Raw genomic sequence first — 23,973 nt, 5'->3', positions numbered from 1 at the left:
ATTTATGGATGGAATCACATGAGTGTGCATTTACACTCTCTCATGTATAGTGTAGTGTGTATGTTTTGTATTTCCACTCACTCGCTGGGAGGCAAAGCAGCTTTCCCTTACTATAGCTCGTCTGCCAGCCACACCAAACAGATTCACACGCATTCACACGCATTCACACACAGACACACACACACGCACACACACACACACACACACACACACCCTCACACACACACACACACACACACACACACACACACACACACACACACACACACACACACACACACAGCAAGCCTTCCTTCCCCACTCTCTAATACCCCCTCCTCTATCTCTCTTTCTCACTCACCATCTCAGTCTCTCGCTCAGAGCAGTCAGTTCGGCAGAGCAGTATAACATATGTAGTGTGCGTTTGCTGTGGTGTGTATGTGTGTGTGTCCAGAGCAGCGATCACAGTGAAAACAGAGACAGGAACAGAACGAAAGAGAGAGAGAGAGAAAGAGAGAGAGAGAGAAAAAGAAAAAGAGAGATAGATTTGGCAGGTAGGTAGTGGAAGAAAGAGAGAGAGAGGGAGACATCCAGAGGCAGAGGCAGGACTGAGTGGACTGAGAGAAAGCAACACTCGTTACCACCGTGAGTACTCTACTGTATATAGATGCTTTTCTCCATCCAGTCACTGTTGAGGTGTTGTGCTGTTTCCTAACTAATTAAACTGGTGGGCGTGGGTTTGTGTGTTGTGTGTATGTATTTGAGTGTTTATTACTGTGTTACAAAGTGTAGACATGGGTATTACACTGACCCGCACATAGAAATACGGAGGAGATGAGTATTGTTTGTGCATAGTGCTTATAAAATGTGCACTCTAAACATATATAAACTTGCAATGTAATATGTTTTTTGGCAAAGTAGTTAGTAAAGTAGAAATGTATGCACTTTTAAATTGTGAAGCTGCAGAATGTGCTCTGACTGCGTGGGTTGGTGTGTTGGTGTGTGTCTCAAGTAATTGTGGTTCATTAAAATTTTCGTAATCTGTTTTCTACACTTCCCTACAGCAAAATTACATTTTCTTTAAATTCTGCATAGGAAATGTGGTGCAATTTGGTTTAATTTAAATCATATCTTGTGGTCTACTAACATATATAACAGTTTTTTTAAATAAATGTATACAGATCTTTCAAAATGAATGAGCTGCCGATCAGCCGTTGGGACAATTCCTTTTTGTACTGTTACTTTTTTGCCATCTGCTCTCATCCTGATAGGATATGATTTCACTTCATTTTATCTCTTACATTAAAATTGTGTAACAGTTTGTAAATCTGATTTATATTCTGAACTGAAACAATGCTGCACTCTCTTGAGTGGTATTTCCCCACACTGGTCTAAAATGTAACTTCACTCTACACTCAAAAACCCAGGGAAGGCTGGAATCAGTCATTGTAAAGATCTTTCCAAAGTAAGATAAGATTAGTTTATTTTAGTGTTTCTTAAAAATGAGGTCTGAAGAATATACCAGAGGCATATTGTGAAGTACAGAAGGACAGTATTGAAGGGAGGTTGGTGGGCTGGCAAGGAGAGAAGTAAAAAGAGGGATTATGATAACTTCTTAAAATGAGGGATTATGATACCTGCCGCCATCCCTTCTTTTCCCACTTCCTCATGCACAGTAATTTTTACTTATTTCTGTGGTTTCTCTGTAGCGTTTGTTGGTACTTTTTCTTTTCGTCAGACAAAAACATAATGTCAAAATTAGGAGGAATTAAATGCAGCCACATTTTTGTGAAAAAACTGAAAACAAATGCTGGGTGAAGTTTCACATTTGTGGCAGCTCTTTTTATATTAACAATCAGTGATTGTATGGGTTCATAACAGACACAGATTTGTTTTATATCAAATGATTAAAAATTCACACCACAATTGATAAGATACGATAAGATAAGATGTACCTTTATTGATCTCCCGTAAGAGAAAATTAAATTTGACACAAGGGAACTAACAGTGTGTTAAGTAGCAACACTAGGGTTGGAGAGAGAAAGGTTGCAATAATTAAAATATTGATATAATTGAATAAGATGAAATGTTAGAAATGCTATGTACATTAGATGGATCTGGGTGCATACACCTGTGCAATGTTCATGTATCAGCATTGTGAAAATATCTAAACAGCGTGCACACATACAGACAGTTTGTGCAATATCTGACATTAACTATAAGTGGTGTATGATGTGATGTTAGTGTGTTTGGAGGGACTGGGTGCTACAGTGTTGTGCAGCCTGAGTCTCATCTACTTTGTCATGTGCTTGAGCTTTGCTGTCACCATACTGTCTCCATTTATTTTCAGATATAAACTTCCTCCAGTGTGAGAATGCTGATTCTTCACATAAAATAAAAAGCACAATTCTCTTGTGAAGAAAACGTGTTCAGCTGCAACGAAGTGTGTCAAATGTAGAGTAGGGGAGAAAATGCATAACTTACTTCCATTAGTATCGGAACAGATGCAAGTGTGTCTGTTGCACATGTATGTGTGAGTGAGTGTGTGTATGAGTGTGTGTATGCATGTGTCAAGGAAGATGTTTTCCTGGAGGATCAAGAAATGTTAGCCGGGGACTGCCAGGCGTCAGAGGGAAGTGTGGAGGGTAGGATATCTGTGGCTTTTGTCAGGATTTACTCTCACAATAAGGATTTAGTGAGTGACACTTCGGCAGGGTGTGTCTACATCAAAGAGGCTTCTCAGATTGGAGCAGCAGCAAGCAGAAATACATCAGGAAACGCTTCTGCTGCTGTGTGGAGGCAGCGGTGGGGGAAAGTTGGCTTGAATATAGGGAAGCCAAGTCCAGACAGTGTGTGTGATGAGTGTGTGAAACACTGCTGGGTCCACAACAGTGGGTCCAGTTCTGTGTTTATGAAGATATAAACTTCTTTAGAGGATTTATACCCTTATTTCACTGGCCAGAAACACCTAACCTCTGCAAATGTCCGGCTTTTGTCTTTAATGTTGACAAGGACAATCAGCATTCACTCCTGGGTCAAATGACTGCAGCAGTCGTGGTTGTTCATCAGCTCCAGCTCTGATTGGTTGTGATGAAAACACAACACCTGGATGGACAGGCTAGCTTTTGCCCTTTGCTACGCAGGATGCTCTGACGTGTGTTGAAGTTAAGGACGATGCCTTGTTAGTTTTCCATCTGTTCAAGTCACATTGTTCAGTCAGTGCTGAATTTGAAAGAGAGACTGAAGTAAAAGATATTTAAAAGTAGCCACTTTTCCTGTCATTGGCTTCCTTGTTAGTACCTGATCCTTACACACTGCTTGATTTGTCAGATCAGTGTCTAATCTAGAATGTTAATGGTTAAGACTTAAAACAGGTTTAATGTCTTCTTGTTTTAGTGAGGTATATGACCTGCTGCTTTCTACTATTACCTGTTTTCCGTGTTTTTAAAGATGACACATAAGAAAAAACAGAAAGGTAAATTGGTAAAGGAGTATAGCCCATTTAAAGAAGGTCTATCTACGCTTAAAAAAGTGCATACAAAAGTGCAACAATGTGTTGGTGCAGACATTCTTTAGCATTTATAACCTTCCACAACTCACAAAAATGTGAGAATAGAAGAGAAAACACAAGACTGGAATTTGATGCTAAATGAAGAATCTGACTGCCTGCTCAGAATGAAAACTAATGGAGAATAAACCTCCACAGTCTAATTACCAACTGTTTCATCATTGTCATCCAATAATTTCTACAATAACAATTCATTCTGAATGACATATTCCATTTACATCTCTCACTCTCTCGTAAACATCCATTTTCATGAGACAACATTGCTCTTTTCCCTTCAATTGCTTCTGTAATCTATCACACACACTTTCCTGACTGATACAGTCAGGTGCTGCTCAGAAAGTTTTCCTGCTGAACGCAGCTCCCCTCATGCATACAAAAACAACACCATTTGGAGCTTTCATAAAACAATTCCTCTGTATCTTTTTGCTGGATTGTATTTCACACATGACCTAATCTCTTTAAGCACAGTTATCCTAACTTTGTTGAATTGTATCACTACTGTAGCTTGTTGCCTTTGGTTTAAAAGTGAATGTAGTACTGTGTGTGTGTGTGTGTGTGTGTGTGTGTGTGTGTGTGTGTGTGTGTGTTTGTATTGTCTGGTGTGCTGTACTGACAGCACAGATAAGTCTTTTTTCCTGAGGCCTAATCCCCCCTCTACACAAGAATGATAAATGGATGGAGAAAAAGATGAGAGAGAGACATTGGTGTTGAACACGATGACAAGTCCCTGAGAAAAATGTGTGTGTGTGTTGTCGTGTCGGTGAAGACAAGACAGCGACAAAGGCTTTCAGAAAGAGCAGGAGCGGGATTTGCATGTGAACAAGGGCTTTAACGGAGCCATGAACTGTTAATGCGCATTCAGAGAGGTTTTGTAGTGAGCGTCCGGAGTTGTTCAGAAACAGGTGCTCTGCAGATCACAGCGAACACTCTCCTCCAAAATATTTTCTTCTGCAGCTCTTTTCTGTGTATTCTCTGATGTCATTTGCTTTGCCAACACTTTCAAAAGAAGATGGGCTCTTTTTCAGGAAAATTCCAAAAATGATCTGGAAATGGCAAAGACAGCTCTGTGTTGTGTTTTGTCCTTTAAAATCTATGTGGGACTATAGGACACTGGTACTCAGAACAAAAGTTGCATTTATCGTTTGAGGGATCAGTGCAATACTGATATTGTGATACAGTAATGTGTTGTTTAAGTGTTATGTCTTTCATGATTTGTTATATTGGTTTTATTTTTGTTCTGTATTGTCACGCAAAACAAATTAATTTGACTGAAAAAGTTTTCCTTCAGAGATAATTAAGTAACCTAACCTAACCTGAACCTTACAAGAATATAAGCATAGCATTGTGACAGGAGACTTTGTACTGACTTAACTGTGTTTCTGAAGAAACCTACTTTGCCATCATTTATTCTGGCAATTGAGTTGGTTAAATCCTCTTATTCTCAGCAAAGACATACTTTCAACAAGGTAAGAAGTAAGGAAATATCTTTATGCAGATTTTAACATGTTTTTTCTTGTACATTTTTCCTGTCAGTGAAAGGACGCCTTTCCACTCAAGTGGACATTACATGCCAAAGGAAATATTCCTCCGATTTAGATTCCCACAATTTGGGGGGTTTAATGTAAAATATTTAGCACTTCAAAAGTTTTATTTAACGTAAATATTAAATAGGCTTCAGAATTTACCTAAATATAGGCTACAATATACCTTTTGGTGCATAACTTCCACTTGAGTGGATAGATGTATTGTCAGCTGCAAAAAAAAAAAAAAAAGGTGTAGAAGAACAATATAATTAACAAAAGTATTTCTAACATCTCTTATTCAGTTAAAAAAATATTGTTTTGACCTGTCTTGTCTCCTGCAAATAATAGGATTGAATAGTTATTCCTCCACTTTTTATAGAGTTGGTGTTACAGTGGTAATTTAATTGAAATCCCTCAAAATAACATATATTCTTGGCACTATTTTTAAATTTTTAAAGAGGAAAAAACTATTCTCACTTTGTGATTTAATAATTCATGCACAAAAGGGTTAATGTGCCCGGAGACATCATTTCTGTCTTTTGGAAGCTGTACGTGTCATTACCTAAAATGTTAAAGCCGCTGCAGTGGAAGAATGCAAGAAGGTTTCCCGTGATAAAGGGGGCTCTGCAAACATGGCTGTAAATTGTGAGCAGAACACAACAGTTCTGCAAATTTTTTCACAAGTCATGTTCTTGTAGTATGTTATAGAGATTTATGAAAGGCACTTTGGCTGCAGAAGTACACTGTGGTACGCAGAGGGGCAGCAGCAATCTTATTCTAAGCTTTATATTAAAGCTTCATATTTTATTCACTGTCTCTGAGTTTGCTGGGTAATAATTTGTTCTCACACATAATCACAAGTTACCAGCTGTCCAGTGTGTGTCTGTCCAGTATGTCCTCTGACAGCAAGTAAACCCGTTTATACTAGGTGCAAGGCCCAAAGGCCCAGACAGTGCTGGCCCAAGCCTTTAGGTGGCCCCCCTCCCAACATTGCGGAGTCACATGTGCTTGTCTTTTTAGTGACATGGCTTAACATTACCATCTCTTCCAACTGACTCTAATAAGATGATTGAACTTGATGCAGTGTCTATGCGCACAAATTGTCTATGCATGTGAGGTGTCTAAGTTATGCACATGACTCAAAAGCTGGCAGACAGCAATTGTAGGCAGGTATATTGATCTTGAAATCAGAATCATCCTGTCTTGAAATCTCCATTCATTTATTCATTCATTTATGTCACTTGTTTAATTCATTTAATATGTAAAAAAAATTCTCGATTGGGGGCCCCCTGGTGACTTTATATACTGCATCATGTTTTGGATGTATGCTTCATATTGTTTCAGTTCTTTATGGTCACTAATAAATCTCTTGGGATGTATGTCTGTAGATGGTTTTTTAATTCTTTTTGAGAAAGATATTTTTAAAGAAGAACACTAAAGGAATAATTCCAGCATTGCCAAAAGCCATGCGGTGTAATACATTTTGATCCAAACAGCTGGCTTTTGATTAAGTCTTCCTACGTACCCTTAAGGAATGTTACGCACATTAATAGCATTCCTGATTTTCATTCATGTCAGACATCTTTGTTGTTCATATTACTGTCTTTTAATTACCGTATTGAACCGAATATAGGACGAGGTTTTTTTTAATGAAAATTATGTGAAAAAGTGGGGTCGTCTTTTAATCGGGGTCTAACCGTTGACACATGCTGATAGTTGTCTGGGTCAATACACAACCGCAACTGCAGAGGGCGCTAGCTTATTGTAGAGACGTCACTGACACTGTGGCTGTTATCTGTCAATCACAGCGGAGAAGAAGTGACAGGAGATGAAAAATGGATAGACGCGGTGATTTTACGGAGCAAAGTGGATCAAAAGTGGGGCAAGTTAACAGACATCTGAGGCGGAGTTATGATGCTAATTTTAAGATAATGGTGGTCAATGCAGCGGAGGCGCCAAACAACTGTCAGCCAGCCAAGAAATATGGCGAGTCCAAAAAGACCGTCTGAAAACGCTAACAGTAAGCGAAAAGCTTACCGTGGTCCTCTAAGCGGCCGCTTCCAAGAGATTGACAGGAGGGTATGTGAGTTTGTTATTGAGAAACGAATTTTGGTTATCAGACTTTTTCTGAAGATTAGTCTTGAAAAGAGGGGTCGTCTTATAATCAGGGTCGTCCTATATTCGGGTCAATACGGTATCTATATTTTATTAAATGTAAATGGTTGAAGCAGGTTGTGATGCCAGGAGTGTCTGTTATTTTATTTTGTAGTGTTATGTGTAGAGCTGATTTCAGTTATTTCTATTTAAATATAAACTTTATTAGAGGGGTTTACTTCAGATGTTGCTTGTGGCATTGATGGAAAGTGTCTGCAGGACACAGTAATTAAACCGTCAAGAACTGAAATATGGCATCAGTGGTCTGTTGCATTAGCGTCATTCCATGCCAACTCATCCAAAGCCATGTTGCAACTTCTGTTAAATTCATGGGACTTAGCAAAATCCTAAAGCCATACTCCAAATTATATTCAAGTTGTGAAGTTTGGCTCTCTGAGCTAAAATTCATCTTTTAGTGATTCTCTGTATATGTATGTAATCCTCACTTATCGCTTATTTTTCAAATTGGGTTTAAATTGGGTTGTCCTGAACATCAAATAAACCCAAAACTTATATGTATGTATTCATTAAAACAGTTGTTGCTGAATGGTTACAGTAATCAAATTAATAACAGGAAGATTTTTCTTTTAAACAGACTGAAGAATCTCTCATTTTCAAAAGTCACATTTCCACTAATTTTTACTTTCTTGCAAACAAACTTTGGTTCTGTGTAGCATTTATGTAGTTCTGAAGTTATTTGATCCTCTCTTAAAAGAATGAGTGCTACAGATCCTGTTAGATATAGCTTCAGAGCTGGTTATTTGGAGTGTCGATTTGACATTATTCTGGATATTTTGCAATCTAATTTGCAGAAATAAAAGTGGGATTATTCCAGGTTTACTGTATTGTTTCAATGTAAGCTGAAAATGTCAGAAGTTAGTTCAGCGAAGTTAGACATTTTGAGATAATACAAGTGCACTGAGCTAAATAATTAAGATTAATACTGTGTCCTGGCATACGGAACAGGATATCATCATCTATGCAAACCAAACCATGACATGGTGTAACTTGGAAATATCCTAAACCCAATGACAGTAAGCTCCATAAGTGTCAGACAGATAGACAACCTTGAAGTCGACACAAATATCTACTGTATAGATGAAATAAAAACACTGACTGTGAAAAGTGCAAAAATTATTAACGATAACGGAGTAACGCAACATCTTTGACTTTTATACACACACACACACACACACACATTATATATAGATATTTATGCAATGAGTATTAACACTTCCACATACTAAAAGTTTCAAGGAAATTTAAATAATCCTTCTTGGGAAAATCTACAGTCATAATAAGAAGTGTGTTTCTCAGCTCTGAAGCTATTTAACTAGATCTGTGGCGCATAGTTTTTTGGTAGACATAGATATTCTAGATATGATATAACTATATTAATATTACACAAAGGGAACATTTGTATGCCAGAAAGTGAAGTGGACACATTTTGGGAAATGACAGGGTTTTCACTCTGGTGAAAAATGACTGCCTGTTATTAATTTGATTACTATAAGCATTCAGCAACTATTTAACTATTTACATTAATACCTGTTGCCAAGTTTCAAGTGCTTAGGGTCACTTGGATGTTCGGGACAAATTTCAAGCCAACCCAGTGAAAACTGAGGGATTGGTGAGGATTACATACAGAGTGCATACAATGTTGTCAAAGCAAGTACTATGTGTGTGTGTGTGTATGACAGAGAGAGAGAGCGAGAGATGACTGGCACTCCAAAGAATCTATTTGATTATGTTCAATAGGGAGCTTTCTCCCCTCAGCCTTATTTATGTCCACACACTGCAGCCTGGAAACACCTATAAATCCTTCGCTGCGGCAGATCACACACACATCACATGTCTGCAGCCTTATTTGTTCCTGGTCCTCTCACCCTCTTCTGAAAGACATCATTGTTTTATTTTCAGACACTTTCAAACATTCATCTTCGGAGAGTGTGTCCTCAGGAGTTTCAGCCTCCCTGCAGTGGTTTGCACCTGCAAACTCTTGGTCCACCTATTTCACCCTGCAAACTGTTCCCCTCATTGTTCCTGCATTTAACCTCTACTCACTTAGCCAACATGTTTCTCTTTTGTAGTTATATCCTGAGGCCAGGATAGCAGGGCTGTGTGACTCAAATCCTCCAAATATTTCACCTATAGATGTTTAAAGGTTCTTCTTAAACAGAGGCCCCAGAGGAGACAGATGGGGAGAAGCAGCAGCAGGTTTTGAGAGATTGTTGGGAAGTCAGTCATGTCCACTGTAGGACCTCATAAGAGACATGTTCAAGGAAGAGCACCATGATGTTAGCTGAGGAGAAACTGTAGAGACTGTAGTAATGCAAGCAAAAACTGTTGAAAGAATTTAAAGGTTGAGGGGGGGATGCCAATGTGGTCCCTTTTATCAGGCGTATAGATATTCTGTTCAATATTCTTTTGCCACATCTTTAAAAAAATGTTGAATATCGGCTCTAAGTGATTAGTAGTAGGGATACAAGGATAATCCAAAAAGAAATTCAAGATCAGGGCACAAGTTACAAAAAATTAAAATAGATAAAGAAGCTTAGGAAAAGGCAAATTAATCTTTTCTTTCTTTCTTTTTTTAAAAAGACATCATGGCGGTTACTGCTTGGTACAACACTATCTGAGCCGAATGGAATAAAGACCTTTTCAAATTCTTTACCATGTTATGATTATTATTATATGTTATTATTACAACAATTAAATTAATTGTATTCTTATTGTATCAAAATCATATATTTTGTTATTTTTAGCTCAAGAAATATGTCAACATGATTAATGTCAGCTATCTGTACCAAGTTAAAAGTACAGTTTACGTCTGTTGAGATACAAGAAATCTTAAGAGTTCATTTTTACACCTTAACATGATGTCACAGACTCAGACACAGCATTAACATCCAGCCATCCATTAACAGTTGCTGGAAAATGATGTAATGGTCCACCTTTCTCTGGCAAAATCTTCACGAGGCTCAACCCACCGCTGGTTATCTTATTTAGTTTCAAATAACCTGAGCCCACTAATTAATGTAGGAAATCCCAACTTTGTCATTTTAAACCTTTAAATGTTCACATCAGTAGAATTTCCAAATATAAATAAGTCTGGTAAAATAATTAACAAAATAACTTCAGTGTTGTCACATTATTAATAACCATTCTTTTCCTAAAATTTTGTCCAAACATTTGCCTAGTTTTCCTCTCCTGGTGATGTGCCCTTGCCTGGATGGAGTCATTACTCACTGCTACTGAAGAGTTTTGAAACTTCCTTAGTGGATGAGATTTCTTACTCTTTACTAGTAAATTATTTTTTGGGGCATGTAGGCTCAGTCTACTGTGCCTCTATTAAGACAGATGAAACAGTCTGTGAAGACCCACTCTGTGATTAATGCTGATAAAACGGATTTGGGGATTTTAAAAACAAAATCTTGCCTCAGGCTACTTTTAAGACCACCACGAGTGTCAACTGTGGTAAAGGACTTAGACTCTCTTCTTCTCCAACAGCCTCATCTAACTTCTTCTCAGCTGTCTCCATATCTCTCCATCTATAGCTGTGCTGCAGCCCGCAGGTCAGTCAGGCCAGCTGGAGATATGAATTGTTATTTTTGCATTTGTTAAATTGCTGCAATATGAAGACAGGACATAAAGGTACACAAATGTGCAAAACAGCAGAACTCATATTCTTGAATGAGATTCACTTAACCATTATACTGTGAAAGTACCATCTGTCACTATGGAGGAAAGAAAAAGAACAAAGACGGACAGAGGTGAATAACAATTCATTTATTCTGCTTTTTCAGTTGTGAGAGAAAAAATAAAGAATGTATACCATTAAGTTTAAGTTGCCGCGATCGAGTACAGGAGTTTTATTGCATAAAAAACAATGTTTAAACCAATTCATTGCGTATTGTTACTCACAGAAAATAAAGATGTTTGGATAATGTAATGGTTTCCATCCTCCAGTGAAGAACTGTTGTTGTTTGGGGCATTCTTGGCTCAGTTTTATTTTATACATCAGGGTATTCAATTAAAATTGAAAGAGGTCCAACTGGATTTTTTTTTTCCTAGATTTTGTGTATATATTTCAATTCATTATTTCACGTTGTCAGTTTTCACATTAAAGTCCATAAATAATAAGAGGCTGCAAATAAGCTACATGAGAGAGAGCTTTTGAAAAAAGTGTCTCTTCTAGTGCTTAATTTTAGAAAAGAATACATACAGTATACCCTGAGCTTCTCCTATTCTTTGTTTATTAACTACATTTCATATCTCAATGTCTTTGAAAAACATTTTCAACACATCTTAACAACTCAACAGTCTTTATTTCTCTCTTGTCCCTCCACGCTCTCTTATTCAGTGAGAGAAGTGAGCTACAGCTTTGGGTTTGAGTGGGTACGTTAGCCTAAAAGACTTGTGCTTCGTCTCATAGTGGTGCTTCAAATTGCCGCTTTTAATTATCACCACGGTATATGAGACGTATTGGTTCTGAACCGTCGATGGGAACAATGGACTTGTAAGCATCCATTCTCAATTAAAAGCTCCATTTTCGCCTGTCAGCATGGCATGTGAATGACCTTTTCTGTCACTCACATTTCCTCCAACAGATGTGTCTGTCTGAGTGTGAATTTTTTCACTCACTCTATTGCCCCGCTTTTTTAGAATGTGCTGATTTGATTGGCTAAGAAGTGTCATGTGAGATGATTTACAACGTATACAATTGGTCTGTGGGTTTCTAGTGACTGTTAAACCAGTAAGCAGTACCTGGAACCCAGTACCATAAAGCTGCGGCAGTTAATACAGAGTCTGACTTCAAGGAGCATGCTAGTCGAAGTTCCTGACTGGGATCTCAAACATTTCAATTTACCATTTCAAATGGAACGCACCAAGTCTATGATGTGGAATTGGAAGCTTGTCATAAATTATTGTATGTGTATGTGACAAATTTCAAGAGCTAATCAAACAAAATCTATGATAGACTACATAGATTAAGTCACAAATTTGTTTCACCAAAAGCAGGATACACATAGATGATTAACAGAAAGAAACTACTTCAGTAGTGACTCAGACATTTAATAGACAGCTTATATTCACCCAAACCAGGCAGGATGTCAAGCCAGGGGGAGGGAGTGGAAATAGATGGAGGAAGAAGGGAAAAAACTGATCACAGTTGGACACATGATGTATGAATTCTCATCATTTGTCACCTCTTCCTCTTTTCTTAAGAATAATTTCTTGGCTCCACCCCTCCCTCTATTTGTTTACCCTCAACCTCTCTACCTATCTACTCACTGCTCTGTCCTTTGGTCTTGTTCCTTTGTCCTTTGAATTCCCCACCCTTGCCTTGCTGTAGTTCACCTTCTCCCTCTGTCCCTACTTTTGCACTCTCACCCCTTCCTTTTCTGCCCTCTATCATGTCATTCACTCCATCCCCCCTCGATTCAGTCTCTTTTACTCTCACTATGGTCACCCTCAAACCCCCTTCCCTCCTCCAGGCCGATTTTCCTCGCTCGATGGCGGGATATTTGTCAGGCCTGCTGTGGGAAGATAGCATGATTGAATGTGAGTCCTGGTTTGGAAGGAGGAGGAGGGTAAAAAAGGGTGAAGTGGTATTAGCTAGTGAAAAGCGGTTGGCACCAGGCGGCGACAAGGACAGAAGGAGAGGGGGCGGGTGGGATCTGGCTTTAGCAGAGAGAGAGCCAGACATTGGGCTTAGGGTGAGCCAGGCAGACTGACAGTACTACCCCAGAGAGAGAGAGAGAATGAGTTGGTGCAGAGAGGGAGAGAGGGTGAAAGGCTTGTATCTCTAGAATGTCAACTATTCAAACTTTCAGCATATGTTGTCTTGCTTTTAAGATATAGTAGACCTATTCAACTGACAGCCTGTAGGCTGAATTTGGCCCTCAAATAACCTCATTCTAGGCCTTTGATCATTTTAGTAGGTGGCTAATTGGCCCATAATAAGTTAGGGCTGTTGCCACGAACAGAAATACTCTTAATTCATAAAAACAAGTTTCAAACTAGGCAGTTTAGGCAGAGTGAATTTAAGATAACCTACTTCTAACCTCGCTGCATTGTTTTAACACATTATAACATAGGGAATGTAAAAGTCTGGCCCTTTTTATTAAATGTGCCCCTCATAAAAAGTGGTTTAAAAGACTTGATGTTTAGAGTGGTGACAGGGTTTCATTATCATAAATAGACTAAGACATGTATAATGGGAGATGGGCGATGTAATTTCTGAGTGTTATTGTCCACAGTATAGACAATGTGTGTGTGAGTCTTTGGTGTTGTGTCATGAGGTAAATACTCCCAACAATGTCAATGCAGGAACTATGATTTAATTCAAAATTGAGCTATGACTGAGGTTGAATTTCTATCTTCTTTCTTGTGACAAATTGTCCAAAATCCGTCTTGCTCTATCATTTGCAGGTACCACAGAAATGTCCCTCCTTTTCACTGCCAAATGTTGGTTGGTTGTAGCATTAGTGCTAGCTAGCCAGTAGGAACACTGCACTGCAGAGTTTAGTAGCTATGGAAGATACAGGGAGCAGATAGTACAGCCATAATCAAACAATTTCAACATGTATTAATCCAGATATAAACCACTATACCAGTCAAAACCCAAATCCAGACCCTGAATCATGGCTCAGGGGAGGGTTAATGTCAAAGAATGAATAACCACTGAACACATTCAGTTTTGGATTCATCATTGGACTCATTGAATTTTGCTTTGTGAATTTATATTACAAAGACCAATAAAGACCTAAAGGCTGGATTACAGGAATACGATCACACTTGAGCCTTCATGTGAAGCTTCTGGGCAAAAAAGTAGGTCCCTCACATGTAGCTTTAACATTCTGTCTTATACAACATCAGCAAACTCAAACTTCATTTCTATATTGTGCATTTTTATTGTGCGGGTCACATTCTGGACTTAATCTGCTGCTCTGGTGTTTCCCCTTCTGATCTAACTGCAGTTGAACTCCCCATAACCGACCACTTCCTCCTCTCATTTAATGTAAAACTCTCTCTCTCCACTACCAAGCTCCCCCGTCTCATTTCTTTTCGCAATATTAAGGATATTAACTTAGATTCCCTCTCCTCCAGCATTGACTCCCTCATGGCCACTCAGAACTCACTCACCCTGGTCAGAACAGCTGGTTTCACACTACAACACTGGACTCCAACAGATACTGAACTCCCTTGCTCCGCTAAAAACCAGATCTGTCTCCTTCTCCCTTTCCGCTCCCTGGTTTACCCCCGAACTTCGACTTATGAAAGCTAAAGGACGACAACTTGAGCGGCTATACAGGAAAACTGGACTTCATATTCACAAAGACATTTACAAAAATCATATGTTACATTACAAGAACTGCATTACCCAAACCAAATCCAATTATTACACTGCTATAATCTGTTCCAACAAAGGTAACACTAAATCACTATTCTCACTGTACAAGAATATCACCCAAGCCCCAGAATCTCTACCATCTCACCTCTGTTCAACTGCTTTCTGTAACTCCATCATGTCATTCCTCAGTCAGAAAATCCAGATGATCCACCAACATCTCAGCTCACAAACCACCCTCAACGTCATATCCGAACTTCCTCCTCCTACCCACTTTTTCTCCTGCTTCCAGCTCCCCACCTCCGCAGAAATTTCAGATCTTATCCGCAAGTCCAAGCCATCCACCTGTCAGCTAGACCCTCTCCCCACGGTTCTGGTCAAAGCCTGCCTCCCTTCCCTGGTCCCTCTCATCTCTGCCATTATCCACTCCTCTCTCTCCACTGGAACTGTTCCTACACCATTCAAGACTGCCGCAATTACCCCAATTTTGAAAAAACCCGGTGCAGATCCCACAAACTTCAATAACCTACGTCCAATCTCTAATCTCCCCTTCATTTCCAAGATTCTTGAAAAAACAGTAGCAACTCAACTCCATTCTCATTTATTCAACAACAACCTGTACGAACAGTTCCAGTCTGGTTTCCGCCCTCTCCATAGCACAGAAACTGCACTCTTAAAAATAACCAACGACCTCCTCATGGCAGCTGATACTGGTTTACTCTCCATTCTCATCCTCCTCGATCTCAGTGCAGCCTTCGACACCATCTGTCACACCACCCTCCTCAAGAGACTGTCCTCCCTCGGTATCACTCATACTCCTCTAAACTGGTTCAAATCATATCTCTCCTGCCGTACTCAGTTCATCCAGCTCAAAACCTTCACATCCCAACCTTCCCTTGTCACCTCTGGTGTGCCTCAGGGCTCTGTCCTGGGGCCCCTCCTCTTTATCATTTATCTCCTTCCCCTTGGCAATATCTTCCGCAAACATAACATCACTTTTCACTGTTACGCAGATGACACCCAGCTCTACCTCGCCAGCAAACCCACTTCCAACCTCCCTCCCTCCTCCCTTACCGACTGCTTAACTGAAATAAAATCCTGGTTCACTTCAAATCTACTAAAACTCAACTCTGACAAAACTTAGATTCTTCTCATTGGCACACAGTCAACACTTTCCAAAACCGACAGTTTCCCCCTCATCATTGATAACTGCTCTGTTTTCCCCTCCCCACAGGTTAAGAGTCTGGGTGTCATCCTCGACAGTACACTCTCCTTCCAATCTCACATCAATAACATCACCCGGTCTGCTTACTTCCACCTACGCAACATCAACCGCCTCCGCCCCTCCCTTACTCCCCATACCACTGCTATCCTCGTCCATAGTCTCATCACTTCCCGTCTGGATTACTGCAACTCCCTCCTCTCCGGTCTCACCCACAAATCCCTGCACAAACTTCAACTGGTCCAGAATTCAGCTGCCCGTGTCATCACCAGAACCCCCTCCATCCACCACATCACTCCCGTCCTACAGCAGCTCCACTGGCTCCCGGTCAAGTCCCGCATTGACTTCAAAATCCTTCTGCTAACATTCAAGGCCATTCACAATCTTGCCCCCCCATATCTTTCCAGTCTTCTCCATATCGCCACTCCCTCTCGCACCCTCCGTTCATCCTCCTCCATTCTGCTGACTGTCCCCCCTGCCCGTCTCACCACCATGGGGAGCAGAGCTTTCAGCCGCTATGCTCCCCGGCTCTGGAACTCTCTGCCACCCGAAATAAGGAACATCACTACACTATCTGATTTCAAGTCCAAACTCAAAACACACCTGTTTAAGATCGCCTTTCTTAGTTAAATGAATTTTCTGTCCATTTTTACTGTTTTCTTCTCTTGTGTACTTTGTGGCTTAAATTGTCTTTGTTTACTGTAAGGTGTCCTTGAGTGACAGAAAGGCGCCTATGAAATAAAATGTATTATTATTATTATTATTTTCTGTCAGATAGATTTCTTTGAGACATGTGATTTATTTTTCACTTTCCTGATCAGACAGCTGCATGTAGCATTTCACTTGCCAGAGTTTACTTGCCCCAGGCAAGCCCTGCGAAGCATGAGCATCCTTGACTCACAGTTCCACTGTTGTTAGCAAACAAGCAATCTGCAGTGGGATCGGGAACATCAGTCCCATAACTGATGAGCCAATTATGTCAGGATCGGAACCTGACACCAATACGGGTGAGAAACCAGCAATCATATCACTTGCAGTAGCTGTGCCTGGTGAGTACGGGCCAGAGTGAAATGTGGGGTTATGTGAAGATCCTCTCAAGGAGCATCCTGACTGCTGAATAACTGACTTCATATGTGCCTGTCTTCACCCTCCTCACGCCATGTCAGTGGGATATTTCACTGCTCTTGTAAATCCTTAGTGATTGGCCTTTGTGCCTGCCAATCATACTCCCTTGGTCCAGTCAATAGTTTGCTACAGGTGGGGACAAGGACATGTCTCTTCTGACATAAAGTGCTGACCTTAAATCCTTGGGGACAGAGAAAGCCATCGAACCATTGTGCAAGACATTTAGAAGGTACTTTAGAAGGTGACATTATTGCTATTTTCTTTTCTTGCTTTCTTTCTGTCATTGTCCATAACTTTCACACACCTCCAATCACCCCCGTGCTCCTGACAGCCATCAGAGAGAGACAGAGAGAGAGAGAGGGAGAGAGACAGAGGGAGAGAGAGAGACAGAGAGAGAGAGGCAGAGAAGGAGAAAGAGATGGAGAGAGAGAGACAGAGAAGGAGAGAGAGGGGGAGAGAGAGAGAGGGAGAAAGAGATGGAGAAAGAGAGAGGGGGAGATAAAGGAAAGCTTGAAGAAAGGTGTGCGAGGGGTCATAAGATTGTTGCAAAGAGCCTGAGACTTGACAAGCTATGGGAGATGACAGCTGACCGTTCTTATATAGAGGAAGAGAGAGGAGATGGTGGGGGGCTGGAGAGGAAAGGTGAGAGAGGAGTATGTGAGATGGAATGGAGTATTATCACTGCTATAAAAAGTGTGTCTGGTTCTGATACCAGGTCGTGTCCTGATTGGTTATCTGTGTCAGTGTTGTGATATCATACATCCTTGTTGTCATGTGGTGTTTTCTACATTTTGACATGTGTATGGTTTATTTTTACTGCTACATTTGTATTTTAAATATAACCATGGGTAAAGCAATGAGAGCCAGAACAAAAACTAAAACAATGTAGTTATTATGGGGGTGGACAAAATAACAAAAACACACAATGTTAATGGCTTTCCCAAAAACATAAGAATAAATCAGCGCAGCAGCTGGATGGAAATGATCCACATACTTCAGCTTCAGAGGACCATACCAATATTTAATTTGGCTAAACTCCATGTGAACAGGCAGGGCCAGCAGTAGCAGAACCTGTAGTAGAACCACAGCAGTTAAGGACCACAGCCAAGTCTTGCAGAATATGTGTTCCACCTGTGAAAACTCAACACCTGTTTTGCTTCATTTGGTGTGTGCAGCAGAAACTGCTGGGGTGAATTCCTGAAAAACAGAATTTAGATGCCGATAGCACCATGAATCACTTGAACCGTTACTTGCCTCGTCTCAAGGTCACATTCATATAAAACACTGAGCCAATGATATTACAGTACAAACAGTTTGGCAAGTTTTGTTCAGCTTAGCGCGATTATCCATGTGGCAAAATAGAACAAAGACTAGTTAAAAAGCAAAGATAAAATTGGCTCTTAGAGATTGTGGCAGAGTGAATAATTACTTTATTGACATGCACACAATAAGGAAGATAAATGTGAAAACTTTTCCCTTTAAAATGTGCTTCAGTTACCACCATCTCTGAAGATGGTAATAATTTTTTACTGTATGTGGCTATTAATGTTGTTGTTTGTGAACTGGAGGTTGTTTGCAGTGAGGCTCATTTGCATAGACAGTGGCCGATTTTGTCCCAAATGTATGCATATTTCCTAATTTAAATACATGCAAATATTACCGGAGCACTGGAAGGCTATTTGCTTGGCAGTGCAGGTTGGGGTGCATTTAACCCTTTGCGGGTAGAAATTACACTTTTTTCATCTTTTCCATGCAGGTTTAGCAGCCGCAAAAGCTGTGCAATCATTTTGTTTATTCTAAATTGTGTGTGCGTGCTCTTGTGACCTGTGTATAAGTGATATTACAGCAGCATGTGTTCAGACGTAAGTTTGGGGTTTTTGATTCTTATTAGAGCAGTGTGGGATAATAGCTGATTAAGAAGCACCTATGAGTGTAACGTTATCTCTTAACATGTATTATCGCAGATGTGTCTTGCATATATGTGTATTTTCAGTTTGTGGATGCTGGTGTCACCCTTTTTCTGTGTAGTCAGGAATCTGAATCAATTTGGTCTTTCAGAACACAAACTGTCTAAGTCTACACAACCCAGGGCTCAAATAACTAGGATTCGTAAGGAGATTGGCAATGGTAACTCTGCTTAAAGTGAAAAGAAACCTCCAACATATATCATCATTATTGATTTATCTTGTATCCTAGCTATCCTAATGCTCTCTTTTTAATCAGTGTGCTGTAATATATTGTTTTTGTTTTTTTGTTTTTTTTGTTTTGTTTTTTTAGGGTGCCTATTGTCATCTGGCCGGGGACTACAGCAGGATATTAGCCATGTTGGCTAAAGCTGCCCTTTTTACTGTTGTTGATGCAGTTAATTAATTGGGATTGTCTTCGATATAATAAACTAATAAACTAAACTAAACTAAACTAAACTAAACTTAACCATAATAAGAGACTGACAATTACTTTAGTAGAAAAGTAGAATGTGTATTGTCAAAATTTTAACTATTCCCACTAAAGACTTGACCCAAAAATTGTTTCACAACATGGACATGAACAGAAACAAATGGAACAAAGAGTAAAAGGAAAATCAATTCAATCAGTTGAATGACATCTGTTACCAATGAGTTATCAGTTTTAATCCTGTTCATTTAGGTTGTTCTCTCTTTTTCCTGCAGTTCTTCAACTGTCCATATCAGTTTGTTGCACTCAGTTTTTGTGTGTGTGTGTGTGTCAGGCCTGACCCAAATAAAAATATATAAAAAAAAGTCTGAGATCTCAGATAAAATAAAAAAATCCTCCAAAGGAGATGGGAAATCCGTTTTTTTTTGTCCTACCACCCTCCTGGAAAACAGGTGGCCATCAGATCCAGAACGTCCTTTGCAGACTCTTCAGGCAGAAACCAGTCCATGGATAACACTGCTCATTCTTTAAAACCATTCTATCAACGGAAAAAAACAGCCTGCACAAAACATGCAGAGCAATTACTCAATGTGCAAAATAAAATGTATAATCCACCTAAAATGAGTTACCTGCATTTGGGTTTCAAAATAATAAAGAATATCTTTAAGTCAGAAATGCTGTTTTGCTTCAAGCTGTCACAGTTACTGGCCAATAACAATAAATCTTTTATCCAAAAACAAAATAATGACACAATAAATGACCAGTGGAACAAATAAACGTGCATATGAAACTTATACCGGGTTCACAACATCACTCCACACAGCGTGTTAGCTCATGTGCAGTGCGCCTGCTAAAAAACAAGTGTAGGTTAGCTAGCTGAGCTTTTCACTGCAGACACAGCTAACAACTTATTTACAGCTTAAAACAATCACTTCCCCACAAAAATAGCATATCCTGACTGGTTTTATAGTTTAAAGTGTACACTGATTCACACTAACGTTATTTGTTCATACATTCGAGAAACAGGCTGCTAAATGCATACATTTAACACTCACCAGGATATTCTTCGACAATATTCCACTCTCCTCGGCTTAAACCATCACAGGACTCGACCATATCACTTTACAACTTACAAAAAGGACATATTCAGTGATAAAACTGTGTTTTTTCTCCTAGTCGTTTCTCATTCCGAATCTCAGAAGAAGTGAAGAAAGTTCTCTCCCTCGCTAACCGAAGCTGCAGTGTGCAGTCCTGCGGTGCATTCACAGTAAATTGGAAAAAACAATACTTAGCGAAAAACTGCCATTTGTGGCACTGTGATGCATTCATTGTACATAGGAAAAAAAAATATCTGGCAGAAAGACACACATTAACTGAAAAATGAAAATAAAATAAAATATTTAACAACAAAATAACACTGGGTTACACTGGCAAGCTATGTATGTGTATCTACATGGTGTGTGTTTTGCAAGACTGGCTGAGTATTCTCAAGCCCTGATGACAAATGAAATAATCAAATGTTTATGAAGCGTAAAATGGCACCAATGGTAACCCTGTGTGTGCTTGTATAATTGTGTGAGTGTGTGTGTCACTCTGTCAGACGCAAGGTTGTTATTAACAACTCTCTACACAGAAATGGAGCAGAGCAATCCACACTGTCAGCCAGCAGAGAGGGGGCGAGAGACAAAGCAGTAAAAGTGAGAAATATGCATAGGATTTTTGTCTGCGTGCACACACACACGTGGAAACACACAACAAAAGTAAAAGCTTATTTACGCAATCTCTAGGTTCAATTGAAGGTCAGAGGCAGTGCATGACAGGTGGCTTAGCTACGCCCGAAATGAAAAAGGTTAAAATTAGACAGGGATTTAGAATACTCTCCGACTTCCACCAGAAATGTCTAATAACTGCAGTCTAACCTTTTCCAGAGACTATTACTTTTAATCATTTCTAGTTGAAGCTGCTAGAGACGTCACAAAACCACATTAGCTTTGACAGGCATTTGAGTAAACAGAGAGCACACTTAAACAGAGTGGCATTTCAGTTCAATCAAATAAGTGACAGCCAAATGACCCACTCTGTACCATTACACCCTCTCCATGATTTTTAAAAAAAATCAATCACAGGCAGATTTGGATAAAAGTGTAAAAGAGTCCTGAATGTAATTTAATATTTCTGTGATTTGTGGGTACTATTTACTTTACTCTGAAGACCATGGGCAAAAATATGGTTTTTGAGGTCCCAGTGACCTTCGTCATCAAATTCTAATTAGTTCACCCTTGAGTCCGAGTGGTAGTTTCTACCAAATTTGAAGAAATTCCCTCAAAGTGTTCTTGAGATTCAAAAGAAAGGGACAAACGGCTCCACCCATGAAAAATGATTTAAAGGTGCCATATTATGCAAAAGTTCTGGTTCATAATTGCATTTTAGGTGTGTACTGGAAAATGTTTACATGTTTTAATATTCAAAAATTAGATATTTTTCCTTGTATTGTTCATCCCTGCAGCGCCTCTATTAACCATCAGTCTGAACGCTCTGTTTCAGCGCCTGTCTCTTTAAGGCACCCCTCCTGGAAAGCCCACTCCAATCTGATTGGTCTGTTCTCATGGGCCTGAGCAAGAACAACCCACCATGTCCCCATATCAGCTATGCCAGTGTTTTTTCACATCCATGGCCATGCTGGGGCTAGGGGTGAGGGTGGTGACATTAACCTCTCCGCAAACACCCGCCCGCCGAAGGGCCATTTCGGTTAAATGAATGTATGTCTACACTGCGCAGTGACGTATCCCGCTTCAACTTTCATCAATATGGACATACTATACGTCGTTAGAAAGGGTAGAATCTCCGCAATTCATTCATCCAGTTGATTTGGCAGAAATCATGAGCACCAAACCATAAATCATTGATATTTACCAGCATGGTAAACGTGAGACACAAGAAACACACGGCGACTCCCTACCTTTGAAGCGGCCATAAAGCCGTAATATGTGTCCATTCCTCAATTATCTATATTCCAGTTGTCCGTAAGAATCCACTGATCAAAAGCATCAAAATGGCTTTTCATAAAATTATTCCAGCTTGTGAATATCGTCCTGTAAAGTCCATTTGTTTACCGTCTGCCAACTTTGTCCGGCAAATAAAGTCCATACTTTACCGGCCGCACCGAAATGTTTTCTAGTTCCTCCATGGTGATGTTGGGTATGCTTGTTTTCATCACTTTAATGGCTACAAAATAAAAGTGTCCCCATCTTTTTCTGTTCAGTTTTCACCCCAGCAGAGCCCCTGAAGTAGATCGAGCGCTGCCTGTTTGAAGGACCAATAGACTTTGTTTACTGTTTTTCGCTGCCTTAGTATAGGAATAGCGTATTGGCTATCAACATGTCAATCACTCAGGCTTCTAGCCAATTATTTTACCTTTCTAATGAGGGCAGGCGTGCCCAGGTCAGGTATTTATGAGCCGAGGGGTTTCCCTGTCTGGCGACTTGTGGGCGGACTTTACGCAGCAGATGCATGGTGAAGAGACGCAGCAAACATTTACATTTCTTTCGTAGGCATTTTCAGAGTTTACAATGGCGAAAGCCAGGAAGAAATCCAAATATGTCCGAGAAGACTACCAGGAATGGACTATAGCATCATCTGATGAGAGTCAAGACAGTGAGTATGACTCTGAGAGAGAGGAGATGTTCGCTCAGGGACTTGACGACATCTTAGATCGGTGAGTAACGTTATCTTTGATCATGTTTTATTTATTTATTTAGCCATGAGTGAAATTTGAATGAAAGTTAGTGGGTGGGGTTTTTTTATGATTACAGTGAACAGTACAGTACACATTAGCATGTCATAAATGATGCTAAATGGTTAGCGCCCCAGGGCCTAATTAGCCTTGCTAAGCCTAGCTAGCTAGCTAGCTACTCAACTACTCAACTAAAGTTATGTAATCCTTGTAATCCTATTCTATAATGTAATTCATTTTGAGCCTCTAATTCCCTTTTATTTAGATTTTTTTTATCAAGCTTGTAAACAAATTGAACTAGATCTTTTTCACTGACCAGACACTGGGAATATTCCCCCAATTCAATTATTCTGTTTATGTACAGTTATTTCCCTGATGTTTTTGTGTAATATATAATATCATATCCGTGTATATTTGTTTCCTATGTAAATAACACCCCATTGAAATGCATTTATATATTTTTTCATTATATTTGGTAACATTTGTGCATTGCATTGTGTTTTGTAAGTCACAGTCTGACAGTGACGTGGATTGGGAGCCTCAAAGTAAGACACTCAGACGCCAAACCCCATCTCCTGCTGAAGGTGGTCGGCAGAAGCGGCAACGATCCTCCTCTGCATATACCAGTGCTACCTCCCCCGCTGCATCTTTCACTGAAGCCATGTTTGAACTGATGTCATTTTGGTTGTGTGTATGGTACATGCTAAATAAACACATTCACAGAAACTAGAGTAGTAGTTATTGTGTTATCAGCTTTTCCATTTGGGTATGCTAAATAGGTGAAATTACCGAAAATGGGTGGGTGTGAGCAGGTTAAGGTGGCTCATTTGAAGACACAGTCTCTAAATACAGGCTTTGTGCACTCCGCTGTGGATTGAGCATTTTGATACTTTCACATTTATACGTCACCTAGACCTGCTA

General features: G+C 39.7%; 1 protein-coding gene across 3 annotated transcripts in view; it reads left to right on the top strand.

The window, feature by feature from the left end:
* The first annotated feature begins 303 nt into the window (after window positions 1–303).
* The window catches only part of LOC115570877 (RNA binding protein fox-1 homolog 3-like), a 1,044,539-nt gene continuing 1,020,869 nt past the window's right edge, over window positions 304–23,973 (top strand). Inside the window, exon 1 of one of the 3 annotated variants that reach the window (XM_030399653.1) lies at window positions 304–624. The gene's annotated coding sequence lies outside the window, so the exon portion shown is untranslated. The remainder of the gene's footprint in view (window positions 625–23,973) is intronic. The other 2 variants (XM_030399654.1, XM_030399661.1) reach the window with 2 other exon arrangements.

The sequence above is a fragment of the Sparus aurata genome, chromosome 20 (genome assembly GCF_900880675.1).
Source record: "Sparus aurata chromosome 20, fSpaAur1.1, whole genome shotgun sequence".
NCBI classification, from domain to species: domain Eukaryota; kingdom Metazoa; phylum Chordata; class Actinopteri; order Spariformes; family Sparidae; genus Sparus; species Sparus aurata.
This window is presented reverse-complemented; position numbering and strand designations above follow the sequence as displayed.